This window comes from Mustela nigripes, chromosome 13 (genome assembly GCF_022355385.1).
Source record: "Mustela nigripes isolate SB6536 chromosome 13, MUSNIG.SB6536, whole genome shotgun sequence".
Taxonomy (NCBI): domain Eukaryota; kingdom Metazoa; phylum Chordata; class Mammalia; order Carnivora; family Mustelidae; genus Mustela; species Mustela nigripes.
Genome location: NC_081569.1, coordinates 50,837,827 through 50,853,798, shown reverse-complemented (window position 1 = coordinate 50,853,798; position 15,972 = coordinate 50,837,827). Strand labels below are relative to the sequence as shown.

Sequence of the window (15,972 nt, the reverse complement as noted above, 5' to 3'; positions counted from 1 at the left end):
ACTGATTTTTGTACATTGACTTTGTATCCTGCCACATTGCTGAATTGCTGTATGAGTTCTAGTAGTTTGGGGGTGGAGTCTTTTGGGTTTTCCATATAAAGAATCATGTCATCTGTGAAGACAGAGAGTTTGACTTCTTCATTGCCAATTTGGATACCTTTTATTTCTCTTTGTTGTCTGAGTGCTGTTGGTAGGACTTCTAATACTATGTTGAACAAGAGTGGTGAGAGTGGGCATCCTTGTCGTGTTCCTGATCTCAACGGGAAGGACGCAAGTTCTTTCCAACTAGGATGATATTTGCTGTGGGTCTTTCATAGATATATTTGATGAGGTTCAGGAATGTTCCTTCCATCCCTATACTTTGAAGATTTTTAATCAGGAACAGATGCTGGATTTTGTCAAATGCTTTTCCTGCATCAATTGAGAGGAACGTGGTTCTTCTCTCTTCTCATATTAATTTGTTTTATCACATTGATTGATTTGTGAATGGTGAACCATCCTTGTAGCCCAGGGATGAATCCCACCTGATCATGGTGGATAATCTTTTTAATGTGCTGTTGGATCCTGTTGGCTAGGATCTTGTTGAGAATCTTAGCATCCATATTCATCAGGGATATTTTTCTGAAATTCTACTTTTTGATAGGGTCTTTGCCTGGTTTGGGGATCAGGGTAATGCTGGCTTCATAGAAAGAGTCTGGAAGTTTTCCTTCTGCTTCAATTTTTTGAAACAGTTTCAGGAGAATAGGTGTTATTTCTTCTTTGAAAGTTTGGTAGAATTTCCTAGGGACTCCTTCAGGTCCTGGGCTCTTGTTTTTGGGAAGGTTTTTGATTACTGCTTCAATCTAGTTATTAGATATCAGTCTATTCAGGTTGTCGATTTCTTCCTGGTTCAATTTTGGTAGTTTATAGTTTTCCAGGAATGCTTCCATTTCATCTAGGTTGCTAAACTTATTGGCATATAACTGTTGATAATAACTTCTGATGATTGTTTCTACTTCCTTGGTGTTAGTTGTGATCTGTCCCTTCTCATTCATAATTTTATGAATTTGGGCTTTCTCTCATTTCTTTTGGATTAATGTGGCCAATGGTTTATCGATCTTATTAATTCTTTCAAAAAAACACATTCTAGTTTCATTGATACTTTCTACTGTATCCCTTTTTTCTACCTCATTGATCTCAGCCCTAATCTTGATGATTTCACTTATTATGTGTGAGGTTAGTTTGATTTGTTGTTGATTCTCCAGTTCTTTAAGGTGTGGAGACAGCTGCTGTGTTCTGGATTTTTCAATTTTTTTGAGGGAGGCTTGGATGGCTATGTATTTCCCCCTTTGGACGGCCTTTGCTGTATCCCATAGGTTTTGGACCAAAGTGTCTTCATTGTCATTGGTTTCCATGAATTGTTTCAGTTCTTCTTTGATCTCCTGGTTGATCCAAGCATTCTTAAGCAAGGTGGTCTTTAGCTTCCAGGTGTTTGAGTTCCTCCTGAACTTTTCCTAGTGATTGAGCTCCAGTTTCAAAGCACTGTGATCTGAGAATATGCAGGGAATAATCCCAGCCTTATGGTATCGGTTGAGTCCTGATTTGTGACCCAGTATGTGGTCTATTCTGGAGAAGGTTCCATGTGCACTTGAGAAGAATGAGTACTCTGTTGTTTTAGGGTGGAATGTTCTACATATATCTATGAGGTCCATCTGGTCCAAGTGTCATTCAATGCTCTTATTTCTTGATTGATTTTCTGCTTCAATGATCTGTCTATTTCTGACAGAGGCGTGTTAAGATCTCCTACGATTAGTGTATTCATATCAATATGACTCTTTATCTTGATTAACAGTTTTCTTATGTAATTGGCTGATCCCATATTGAGGGCATAGAAATTCACAATTGTTAGATCATCTTGGTCCTTAAGAGTCCTTAGTCCCTTTAAGGATTATGTTGTGTCCTTCTGTATCTCTGACTACAGTCTTTAGTTTAAAGTTTAATTTATCTGATATGAGAATCGCTACCCCAGCCTTCTTTTGAGGCCCATTGGGATGAAAAATGTTTCTCCATCCCTTCACTTTCAGTCTGCGTGTATCTTTAGGTTTAAAATGCTTCTCTTGTAGACAATATATGGATGGTTCCTGTCATTTTATCCAATCTGCAGCCCTGTGCCATTTTATGGGCGCATTTAGGCCATTCACATTGAGAGTGATTATTGAAAGATACGTTTTTATTGACATCGAGTTACCTTTGAAGTCTTTCTTTCTGTAGATTGTCTCTATATTTCTGTTCAATGCTATTCTTAGAATTTTTCCTCTTTTATAGAACCCCCCTTAATATTTCCTGCAGTGTCAGCTTGGTGGTTGCATAGTCTTCTAAGCCTTGCCGGTCTTGGAAACTATCTCTCCATCCATTTTGAATGTCAGTCTTGCTGGATAAAGTATTCTTGGATGCATGTTCCTCTCATTTAGTACCCTGAATATATCTTGCCAGCCTTTTCTGGCTTGCCAGGTCTCTGTGGACAGGTCTGACGGTATTCTGATGGGCTTCCCTCTGTAAATAAGGAGCCTCTTTGCCCTGGCAGCTTTCAAGAGATTATACCTACAATTATAATTCCTCAATTTGACTATCAGGTGTTGTAATGCTTTTTTGGAATGTATAATCTTGGATGGAGACCGTTCAGCCTCTATTTTATGAACGCTGGTTCCATTCATGAGATTGGGAAAATTTTCATGAAGGACTTATTCCACTATATCTTCTAGACTTCTTTCTTTCTCCTCCCCTTCAGGGATTCCAATAATTCTGACGTTGCAATGCTTCATGGCATCATTTATTTTCCTGATTCTGTTTTCGTGGCTTCTAAGCTGTTTGTTGCAGGCTTCCTCCTGATCCTTTCTCTCTATCTGTTTGTCTTCCAGATCACTAATTCCATCTTCTTTCTCAGTTACCCTAGCTTTGAGAGAGTTTAGATTAGATTGGAACTCATTGAGAGCATTGTGAACCTCAACCCTGGTAGCTTTTTACTCCGCCCTAACATTGTGAACTTCCTGTCTGGTCGCTTTCAGTTAGGCCCTAATCAATTCCACTTGGTCATCCATGGCTTTCTCCAACCTAGCTATTGCCTCGATAATTGTTAGCCTGAATTCTCTTTCCCACATATTGTCTATGTTGATAGCTGTTAGCTCTGTTGCAGAAGGTCCATCCTCTGTATTTTTCTTCTGTTGGGCATTCCTCCTCCTGGTCATTTTGGTGGGAGATGACTGAACAGATGTAGCTGGATGTATCAACTGTGGTGCAGTCAAGGTGCACCATGGAACACTTCTGAGCAATCAGGATTCGCCACCCAAACGAGAGACAAAAGAAAAGAAAAAGAAAAGGAAAAAGAAAAGAAAAGGAAAAAAAGAGAGAGAGAGACAGGAAAGAAAGGGAAGATGAAAGAAAGAGAAGGTTCAGCCCAGATGGGCCCCTTGTAAGATTTATGAAGTAGACAAAGAAAAAGAGACAAAAAGACTGATACAAGTATATGACAAGAGAAAAAAAAATATATATATATGCAAATAAAGGAAGAACCTTGTCAAAAAGAACCCCAAGTGTAAGATTTATATGCTATCAGGACAAACACAAAAACACAGAAACACTGGTGGAAGAAGAAGATGGGAGAGTTCTTATAAATTCTCAGTGTGTGCGAGGAAGGTTGTTTTGAATCTTCCTGGATGTATCTTGATATCTTTGTTAAAGGACTCAACTTTCCTAAGATAAAGGGTATTAAAAATTGTTTTACCTATAGGGGTAGTATTGACTGGGGAAAGGGGATTACTTTGAAGTTTAACTCTATATGAATACTAGAGGATAAAAATAAAAAGGAATAAACTAGACTAAACTAAACTAAAATTTTTAAAAAAGGAATTCAAAAAATAAAAATGCAAAAGAAAAACATAGTTGTATGTATCAAAAAGTTCAGGTTAATAGGTTAACAAAATTACCTATGTGTAAAAAAAAAAAAAAAAAAAAAAGAACGAACCGGAATAGTGGGAACGAGTGAACAATACAAGTTTTCCTATGAAGTAGTGGTTGTTCTCTTGTTGTCCTTTTTTTTTTTTTTTTTTTTAAATTTTTAAAGATTTTATTTATTTATTTGACAGAGAGAAATCACAAGTAGACGTAGAGGCAGGCAGAGAGAGAGAGAGAAGGAAGCAGGCTCCCTGCTGAGCAGAGAGCCCGATGCGGGACTCGATCCCAGGACCCTGAGATCATGACCTGAGCCGAAGGCAGCGGCTTAACCCACTGAGCCACCCAGGCGCCCCAGTCCTTTTTTTTTCTTTTCTCTCTCTCTCTCTCTCTCTCTTTTTTTTTTTTTTTTCTATCTTGGTTTGTTTTCTAAGGGAGGGGCCTGCCACGAGGGTTGTCAGTCAATGAAGTTTCCTGAGTTAAGTCCTCCTGCCCCCCTCAAGGGGGTGGGCTCTGAGGAAACTGTTTTTTTTTCAGGCTTTTGTTCTCTGGCAGTTTTTATGTTTGTTCACTTTTTTTTTTCTCTCACCTTGACTGCCTTTGATGGTTTTTGTAGCTTTAGAGGAAAACAAACCGTACCCTGATCTCCCTCTCAGAGAGAAGCCTCAGTCTGGGTGCAGAGCCTAAATAAGTTCCCCCTTGGCCACAGGCAGAGCAGGTTCCAAGTTGCAGACACTGGGGACGTAGGATTTTTTGCTTGTACCCAAAGCCAAGGCAGTGGCGGCTGTCTGGGAGCCAGAGAGGTACCAAGCAGCAATCACACACTGAGATTTTGCCGCAGGCCAGGGCTGGGAGTGCCTTGTCTTGCTGGGTCTAAGAATGCCCAGCTTCTGCGCACCTCTTTCAGGGGCGGCTATGGGTTGCCGGAGCCTCTCAGGCACTGAAAATGGGGCGCAGGTCCGAGAGCACCAGGCTGGGCTTTTGCACACCTCTGTCAGGGGAGAGTTTGGGGTGCGAGACTTAGGCTTTGAAACAATGGCGCGGGTCAAAGAGAGCTGGCCGGGCCTTTGTAACTCTCTCAGGGGAGCATGAGGGACATGCGCGCGTATCTCAGGCTTTGTAGTAGGTCTCGAGTGTTCTGCCAACCGGCGTGGCTCCCATCCCCTCACAGGAGCCAGAAACCACGCATTCCTGGGTGCGCTGGCAGCTTAGGGACCAAGACCTGATTTCTCTGCTGCACTCTCTCTGTCTTAGCACAGGGGAGGCTATCCTGGGACCATGGACTTAAGCACCTATCCCTAGCCGCCCTGATTCCCACAATTTCCCCCGCGATCCTTTGCTCTTTTGGAGTGCTTTCAACCAGTCTCCAAGTTAATGCTGGTCCCCAGACGCAGGGCACTCTCGCTCATATTGGGGTATTACTTTCCAACCGGTTGCCTCTGGTGGCTCCCTCCCCCTTTTGTTTATCTTCTGATATCAGTAAGCCTTCCCACACCGCCTTTACCTGCCCACTGGCGTCTTCTGCCCCTGTAAAGATCCAGACGTGTATGATTCTGATCTCAGGCAGATTTCATGGGTGAATGGAGTTCTTTGGTAGGTAATCAGCTCACTTTGGGGTACTGGCTGAAAAGGCGCCTCCTCCTACACCCCCGCCATCTTGTCCCCCCCCCATGTCAATAATTTTTTTTAAAAATTGTAATAAATACATAAAAGAAAAAATGATTCTCCCTCTCCTTTCCCCTCCCCCCAAAGAATTCCTATATTTAAATAAAGCAAGTAATAGGTTATGCCAAATTAACCATATTCGTGAAGGCTTCAACAATATCATAAACATTATGAATCATCAAAATATTTTAGGATGGAGCTTTATTCAATTTTGACAGGATAACTTCCTTTTCCCCAAATCACCTTATAGAAACTATTCCAGTGAATATGTTTTGGGAATAGTCACCTTATCTATTATACACAACAACTCTCTGGAGTTGTTATTATCTGTGCCCTATTTTTAAAAATTGGAAAACTGCAAATTGAAAGATATATCATGCTCTTGGGTAAGAATTATTATTGTTAGAATATCCATGCTATCCAAAGCAAGCTACAAATTCAGTGCAATTCCTATCAAAATATCAACATATTTTTCACAAAACTAGAACAAACAATCCTCATATTTGTATGGAATCACAAAGGACTTGACTAGTCAAGCAATCTTGAAAAAGAACAAAATTGATGGTTTCCCAATCCCAGATTTCAAAATATACTACAAAGCTATAGCAATCAAAATGTATAATATTGGCACAAAAACTGACACCTAGATGAATGGAACAAAATAAAAATTCAAGAAATAAAGCTCATACTTATGTGGTCAATTAATCTATAACAAAGGAGGTATGAATATACAGTGAGAAACCATAAAACTCCCAAAAGAAAACATAAGCAGTGATTTCTTGGATAGCAGCTTTAGCAACATATTTAAGGATGTATTTCCTGATGCAAGGGAAACAAAAGCAAAAATAAACTATTATACTGGACCAAAAAAAAAAAAAACAACAACAACTCATGGACTTCAAAGGAAACCATCAGAAAAGCAAAAGGGCAACCTACTCAATTGAAGAAGATACTTGCAAATGATTGTTCAATAAAGAGTTAACATCCAAAATATATAAAGAATTTATACAACCAACACCCAAAATACAATTTAAAAATGGACATAACACCTGAGTAGACATTTTTCCGAAGAAGACATACAGATGGGCAATAGACACATGAAAATATGCTCAACATCATTCATCATTAGGGAAATGCAAATCAAAACCAGAATCAGATTTTATCTCATACCTCTCAGAGTTGCTAAAATCAAAACAGAAGAAATAACAAGTGTTGGTAAGGATATGGAGCAACGAACCCTCATATACTGTTGGTAAGAATGTAAATTAGCATAGGCACTGTGAAAAATAGTGTGTTGTTTCCTCAAAAAATTAATAAGAGAAATACCATATGATCCAATAATTCTACTACTAGGTATTTACTCAAAGATAATGAAAATACTAATTCAAAAAGATACATGTACCCCTATGTTTACTGCCGCATTATTTATAATGGCCAAGATATGGAAGCAACTTAAGTGTCTGTCAATAGACAAATGGATAAGGAAGATATGGTACATATAAACAACAGAGTATTATGCAGCCATAAAAAAGAGTGAATGCATGCCATTTCTGACAATGTGGATAGGCCTAAAGAATATAATGCTAACCAAAATAACTCAGAATGAAAAGGACAAATACTATATGATTTCATTTATACATGGAATTTTTAAAAAAATGAATAAGCAAAAAAAAAAAAAAAAAGCAGAATAAAACCTATAAATACAGGGAACAAAATTGATGGTTTCCAGAGTGGGGTAGGAAGATGGGAAAAATGGGTGAAGGGGAGTGGGAAATACAGGCTTCCAGTTTTGGAATGGATAAGTCATGGGAATAAAAAGCACAGCATAAGAAATATAGTCAATGATATTTTCATAGCTTTGCATGGTGACAGATGGTAGCTACATTTCTGGTGAGGATAACATAATATATAAAGTTGTCGAATCACTATATAGTACAGCTGAAACTAATGTAATGTGTGTCAGCTACACTCAAATTTAAAAAGAGTAAACAAACAAACAGAAAAACTCACAAATTCCATTAGGAAATGACCAAGTATTCATATTTGGCCACTTCTCTCTCTTTCACCTAAATTCCACAGAGGACATAGCAACCCTTGGAGTTTTTATATACAGCCTCTGGAAGGCTGTGCAAAGATGGGAACCTAAATATTCTGGGCTATACTGACTAAAGCAAAGCCTGGCTCTAGAGCCCTTGGGGCTTACCTGCTATCACTTCGGCAACATCTCACTGGACAAAAAGAGGGCCCAAGAAGATGAGATTTACCCCAGGTGCTCCACATATTGCCAATGCCTTTCAGGCCCAAAATTGGTTGCTTCCCAGAGTTTGAATCCAAACACCTCATCAGGACCTGGTTTTCCTTGGATACTCCTACCTCAAGCAATGACTTCCAGGCCCAAAGGATATTTCCTCTTCAGTAGAAAATGTCCTGTTTGGCTTCAGCTTAACTTTATCCTGGAATATCCAAACTGGCATTAAAGCTTGGAGATATTCAAACCCAGAGCTTTATCATATGAGCTCAACTACATACTGACAGGTTGAATAAGACAAATGAGTCAATTAGCTCACTGTCAATATCACAGAGCCTCCATTGCTATGGCACCTACTCCAAGAAGAAAACACAAAGGAATGGAATCAGAAAGTGGAAAGAAAGGAGAGAAAAACACAATAATCATAATCACATTGAAGAGTGATAGAAAAACATACAGGTCTAATCTTACATTTAAGGAATTTATCTGAAACTAAAAATCTAGAAATTTCAGTTTGGGGGACACCTGGGTAGTTCCGTTGGTTAAGCATCTGCCTTTGGCTCAGGTCATCATCCCAGGGTCCTGGGATCAAGTCCTGCATCAAGCTCTCTGCTCAATGAGGAGCCTGCTTCTCCCTCTTCCCCCTTTTGCTCATACTCTCTCTCTCACTATCTTTCTCAAATAAATATATAAAGTCTTTTAAAAAAGAAAAATTTCGATTTTTTTCAGAATGGCAGTCTCCACTGGGGAAGGTTACTTGTCAGATAAGACTAGTTTCTAAGGTACTTCTGAAATTAAAGAAGGAAAGAGCTGATTTGGAAGATCACATACTAATGGGATACAACATAAATATTATTATAAAAATATTTCTAAAAGATTGTACCATAAATTACATACTGTATTATTCCACTGCATCCATGAAATAACAAAATTCTAGAAATGGAGAAGAGCTTAATGATTGCCCAGGGGTTAAGGAGATGGAGCCAGAAGGAAGTAAGTGCGGCATGCAAAGAAAAACACCAAGGATCCATGTAGTGATGGAAATGTTTTATATCTTTCCTGTTATTGACATCAATATCCTCTCTGTGATCTAATACTGTAGTTTTGTAAGATGTTACTATTGGGGGAAACGGCGTAAAGGGTACATGGATCTCTCTGTGTTATCTCTTAAAACTGCATGTGAGTTTACAATTATCTCCAAATTAAAAAAAATAAAAAAACAGATTAACACAGGGGGTGAAAAAAGGCAAACCATAAAACAGACTCTTAACTATAGAGAACACACTGACAGTTGCTGGAGGTGAGCAGGGGCATGGGTTAAATGAGTGATGGGAATTCAGGAGGCCACTAGTGACAAGCACTGGATGTTGTCTGTAAGTGATGAATCAATAAATTCTATTCCTGAAGCTAATATTACACCATATGTTAACTAAGTAGAATTTAAATAAAAACTTGAAAAAAGGGGGGCGATTTTTAAATCAGTATACAGGTATAATGAAGTGATCGTGGGTCAGGCTGGCCTCTTTTATAAGTCAAATATTTCTCTCCTCTTGTTCTTCCTTCATCTCTTTGTTCTTTAATAAATACTTATTGCACACACACAAAAGTAGTTACAAAATAAATGAAAAATAAAGATTGTACCAGAGTTTAGACATCCGTCATCAAAGTGACACTCAACAGAAGATTTTCAAAAGCCAGGTCACTGAGGGAGGAGGTTAGAAAGGAGTCTCCATGTGCAATATGAACGCATGAGTGGGTTGAAGACTTCCAGATACACAGTGGTACTTCCAAAATGTAAAAATTAGAGTATCCTTAAGTTAGCACTAGGAGATGAAAAAGGAAGTAAGGCCAGCAATTAACACTACTCAGAAATATTTGCCCCAGGTTACTTTCTGCAGGGACCATTGAATACTAAACAGAGTTGAGTAGGCTGTCTCTACTCTTGCTGCCTTTCTCAGCTTGGATTACAGACATTCTGGCCAGTTTATGCCACCTTATACTAGTGTGCTAAAATGACAAAAACTTGGAGAAAAGAGAAGTTGCCTAACAAGCTACACAGGGTCTAACAGAAGAACGTGACATCTGAAACTAGCCTGACGCCCACCTTCCTATGACCATGCCTAGGAAGTCAAAGGTACCTCATTGTCAGTGTAGGACTACCATGTGTCTGCTAAAGCAGCAAAGAATAAAAGTATATAAAGTGTCCCCCTTGCACATGGTTCCTTGCTGAAATTTTGCCAAAGTAGCTCATTACCCTGAAAGCTCTTTGCAGGCAATGATTATTTTAAATAAATCTTTGTTCACAATGGGCACTCATTTTTCAATGAGATTCACTATACCAAGATAAACAAGTTAAACTATAGACAGCAGCTTCTAAATAACCTGTTCAAGTTAGTATTTGAAGTAAAAATATTTTTAAAAGAAAAGAAGCAAAAAATAAAAATAAAAAAAGAAGCGAATAAGAAGAAAACACATTTATTTTAGAGAGAGAGCACAAGCATTCATGTGAACAAGTAGGGGGAAGGGCAGCGGGAGAGAATCTTCAAGCAGACCCCCTGCTGAGCACAGAGCCTGATGATCCCACCATGCATGAGGTCATGACCTGAGCAGAAACCAAGAGTGGACACTTAACTGACTGAGCCACCCAGGTTAATAGCAGTATTCCAGGGTGGTTAAAATGCATAACAATCACTGAGAAAGTGTAACAGTTTAAAGCTATAGGCAGATAAATATAATTTTTTTTTTTTACTACAGGCATCTTATTTGTGGAAAAGGAATAAACCAAGCTAAATTACAGCCAAATATAAACTCTTACTCTGTGAGTTTCTGTTTAATCATTTTAACTGGTAAAACTGTCTTCAAAAGAATTCTATTAGTACTTATGTTAGATAATGCATGTAAAATCTGTTGAGATGGTAATCAGCACATAGCAGATACTAAAAACTATCATCTAGGTATGGTCTAAAGCTAGAAAGAGTGTTTATAGCCATTATAACAGGAGGAAGATAATTTTAAAACCTGAAGAGATGTAGAATCCTTGGTGTTGAAGCCATAAGAGGAAGCTCTGAATGTTAAGTGAAGCTCCAGATTTTCCTACTCTCAAAACCTGAAAGCCACTGGACAGTTCCAGTGGGCATCAGTTCCTATGGCCATGAGGTTGCAGAGGGAGTAGAGATCAATTTTAACAGCACCACACTCAGTGATAATGATGGGCAGGGAAGTTTCTTCTAGTGGATGACTGGGGAGATACTCGGGATTGGGAGATTTGGTAAAGTGAACTTAAATGTCATTTGAAGAAGCACCAATGAGGGAAAGGGAATTCCAGGGGCGTTGGGACAACTGGTGAGGTCCACTATGAGGCTGGTTTTTAAAACCCAGAACCAGTCTGGAGTTGTCAGGTGAGCAGCAAACCAGAAGGGCCATTATTCGGTGACAGTCTCACTAACAGATTTAGGGAGGCCCCTCCACCTTTGAGCTCATCACTGGAAGTAGCACACACTTGGGGATTGATTGATGCACCGTGATTGTCCCTGCTCCTCCTGAGGGGAGGCCTCCAGGGACAGTATGTGGCCAGAAAGAGATGCATAATAAAATGAAAGGAGAGTTTCCTGATAGTCTACTCCTTTTTGTGTAACAGCTGAAGACAATCTTTTGTGAGTCTCAAACTGTGATAGCATAGCACGAGGAATCCAAAATCCTGCACACCGCAGCCCTCTAAGAGGGTATAAGTGTGAACCCCTCGACTGCTACATAGAAAATTGCTACAGGAAAAAAAAACTGTAATATTACTACAGAAAAAAAGGGCTGTGATTTTTTTTATTTTTATCTATAAATATATTTTATATTTTAGAGAAAGTATATAAAATAATACATAATTTTTTTACAAAACTTTCATTTTTCCCTGCAGGGCATCTCAAATGTCTATTCAGATTATATGTGTTTAAAAATCTCATCAGGAAAATCTGAGTTACCACTTCGGTTTCATACAGTCATCCAGAGAAAAAGATGACAGAAGGCAGTGGGCTTCGTATCAATTCAGAGAAGATAAAGTATTTGTAAGTAGTGGATATTTATTTTCATTAAGCATAATTAAGAGTTAGGAGCACCTATATTTTCAATGAAAGGAAAAGCCAACAGGTAGTCCCAAATAGATGCTACAATGTCCCAAGGCAGGGAGAGAGGGACTTAGAACAATGAGGCAGGAATAGAGGGATTCTCAAAGATGAAGTCTGCTCCTGAATTGAGAAAAAAAGAAGCAACTCGCAATAGAGAGTTTATTACAGATAAGAATTGTATCACCACTTCCTCATATCAGGGAGATAAAAATATATGTTTATAAAAAATAAAAAATTAAGAATTGTAAAGAAAACCTTTCTTTTTTTGGACATTTTCTTTCCTCTTCCTTCAAACTTTGATTAACAACTACTCATTTAACAACCACCCTCAATACATCCAAGTCTTCTTCTCAAAGGCTCCTTATTCTTTCCTTCATTGTGAGGTGAGTTTACACTGATTCTAACCAAGAATGAAAGGAATATTTCTCATTCAAATAAAACCACCCAAAAACACACCTTCCTCCCACTCTTGTTCTTATGATGTTTCTTTGCCCTGTTTACATGTAGTATTATCCACCATTGTCAGTTTCACTGATAAGTAAAATTATAGTCACGCTAAAGGATGTAGGGCACATACTATATACTTCAGTTAAATTTCAAATACAGAAAATTTAGGCTGTCTAGTTCTGGGTTAAAGCACCATACCATCCCTTACAATCACTGAATTTCCAGCCCACCGCCTCTTTCAATGAGCCCACAATCTTGGAATTATGGTTTATGGTTTTTCCCATTTCAGTTCACCAGTCCATTTGTATACCATGTTTGCTCTCTGAAGACTCACATTAATCTTAACATATTTGGTCTCCTTTAGGTATTTAGTAGAAAATTCTGTTCTAGAAGATACCTGCCTCATCATCTTAGCTGACATACCTGAAATAAACTATATAGAGAGACGATGAGAAATATATAAATAATCTATGGTGTACAGCCTATGGTATACGGCCTCTATGGTATACGGCCTCAGTTCTTAATGCACACTTCCTGAGGTTAATCTTCTACATACACGAGTATAAATTTGATATAATCAAGTTGTATGTTGCATGCAAAACAAATTGTATTAAAAACAATAAGGAAACACAGTTAATATGTATGTAGAAGACAGCCATGTAGAAAAAAAGTTTAGGTTTTAGAATCAACATACTCAGAGGGACAATGAAATTCAATGCTACATTTAGAAATGTGAAAGTACTTGTTTGTTTTAAGCCTCCAGAACTGGAGAGAGCAGAATTTAATGAGATAATGAACATTAAGTGACTCTCACAATAAGTATTTAATGCAGGGCAGTGGTTGTTATTAACACTTAATTTTACAAATCAAATGTGTTTTTAAAAGTGTCCAAAAGTGGGTTCATATCATAAATGCCAAGAATTGGGACATAGTGCAGGTCTAAGAGGAATGGAAGATTTAAGATAGTGATTTCCAGCTTTGGTTAGTAGCCTTATTAAAGTCCTTCTTTATTTTTTATAATAATAGGAATCTGGTTCAAAGGAGGGAAAGCTATAATACATGCACAATATATTTCTGCAGCCATCTGAGAAAAATGGGGTCTACAGTAACAAAGTTCATGGGAAAAGGTCTGAACTAATATCCAAACACCTAAGTTTTAGATGTGTTTCTTCCACGAGAAGTCTGCAAGACCTAGGATGAGTCTAACTTCTCTGGTTTCAGTTTCTGTGATGTGAGGAAATTAACTTGATAATTTCTGAGATCCCTCTGACATTAACATTCTACATGAGTGTATTTCTCTCACAGTTTTAGAATTAAATATATGCTTTTGTTCCTTTTTATTATCTTTTTTTTTTTTTTTATTGGAAGACAATTCATCACCATGTAGTAACAAGATGATGAGACATCAGAATTGAGAAATTGGTGTTCCTCCATCTACCTCTGGCTCTTTTTGTATGGAGGGAAGCTAACTTGGGTACTTATGGTATCAAATTAGCTGTTGCTCATCAAGTAAAATTTAAAAACATGTATAAAAAGCAAATAGGTATGTTAACTAACTGGAATTAAAATAAAAACTTTTTTAAAAAAGGCAAATAGGTCCTTGCTAGCATGGAGTTTGGGGGAGTGTCTTCAGCACCCTCTTTCAGTCAACAGAGTTATTCAGCACAGATCTCCTGACAATATTATGTTACTGAGAACATAGTAAGATGCTCTTTTTCTGCTGACCTAGTTCAATTTCGGGTTATATTTAAACTTTGATTTTTCTTAAAATTTTCCAAAATACTATACAAAATTTTCTTTTCAGCAAGAAGAAACCAGCTATATAAATATTAGTGGATATATTAAGACACTACATACCAAAAAACAATTAATTTAAATGCAAATGGAGAAAACTAGTTTGGACTCAATGTTACATGATGCCAGTAAAATTTATACTGTGAAAATGAAGACTGAGGTGGGGGTGGTGGCTATAGGAGCATACCAGGTTCTCCAAGAACCCTGATCTCACTGGGTTAAGCCAGATCCTGAGAAGGGAATCAATGAATTCAGAACCACATAGAGCCTTTTCACAAAAGTGCATTAAAGGAGTATATAGGAGAAGAAGAAATAAAAATGACTTTTAAAGAGAAAGAAAATGACTAATATAATGATCCTTATTGCTCATTCCCTTCATAGTTTAGGAGAATGAGTATCTCAGAAGCCAACAATATCTCTGGGTCTGTGACTGAGTTCATTCTCCTGGGCTTTCCATGCCGCAGGGAGATCCAGATCCTCTTTTGTCATCTTCTCCCTCATCTACATTCTGACTCTCATGGGGAACACATCCATCATCTGTGCCATGTGTTCAAGCCAGAAACTCCATACACCCATGTACATCCTCCTGGCCAACTTCTCTTTCCTGGAGATCTGCTATGTCAGTTCTGATGTGCCCAAAATGTTGGCCAACATCATCTCTCAGACCAAGAGCATCTCCTATGCTGGCTGCCTGCTCCAGTTCTACCTCTTTTTCTTCTCCATGTGTGCTGCTGAGGGCTACTTTCTGTCTGCAATGTCCTTTGATTGGTTCCTTGCTATCTGTCGACCTCTACATTACCCCACCATCATGACTTACCATCTATGTGCCCGATTAGTGGTTTCTTGCTGGGTAGGTGGATTTCTATCCATACTGATACCTGCTATTCTTATAGTCCTGGGTGCCCTTCTGTGGCCCTAACATCTTTGACTATTTTTTCTGTGATCTGGGACCACTACTGGCTCTCTCCTATGCTCCAGTTCCCAAAACTACTCTAACTTGTGCTACTATAAGCTCTCTTATTATATTCATCACCTTCCTCTACAACCTAGGGTCCTACATCTTAGTTTTGCATCCTATCCTTTGGCTCCCAGCTGGCTCAGGTAGGAACAAAGCTTTTTCTACATGTGCCTCACATTTCTTGGTGGTTTCCCTGTTCTATGTCTCAGTCATGGTGATGTATGTGAGTCCAGGCTCCAGAAGCCACCCTGGGACACAGAAATTTGTGACCCCGTTTTACCGCATGGCAACCCCATTCTTTAATCCTTTGATTTACAGCCTTCAGAACAAAAATATGAAAGATGCTCTCAAGAAAGTCCTCCTGACATAGCAGATCTCCACCATCAAAAGAAATTTCTAAGAATACAGAGAAATTATATAAATTTTCTTGTCATTCTCTCAAGAATACCAAATTTCTCTCACTGGGGGAAAAATATCTTCTGGGCATATCAGAGTGTTTGATTCCTTATTCTTATGAAAGTGAGATTTTTTACACATAAAGAAACCTCATCTTGTCTCAAAAGCAAATACCCATAGTCTGAAAGGTCTCTTATAGAACGTTCTGTACAGTTTTCATTCATCAATGTGTCATTTCTATATTTTGGTCATTTTTTGAAGTCTGAGAGCAAATGTATTCAAGTTGATTTGTATGAAGCTAAGACTTGTATCTTGGATTTTACCCTACTACTATTTTTTGATTCAAAGTTATCACTATTTTTTTCTTCCCAATTATTCTATAATGAAACATAGCATCTACTCATTGCACTAACAAAAATTCT

General features: G+C 38.3%; 1 pseudogene; it reads left to right on the top strand.

The window, feature by feature from the left end:
- The first annotated feature begins 14,586 nt into the window (after positions 1-14,586).
- On the top strand, positions 14,587-15,524 carry LOC131998636 (olfactory receptor 11H6-like; annotated as a pseudogene).
- Positions 15,525-15,972: the final 448 nt, after the last annotated feature.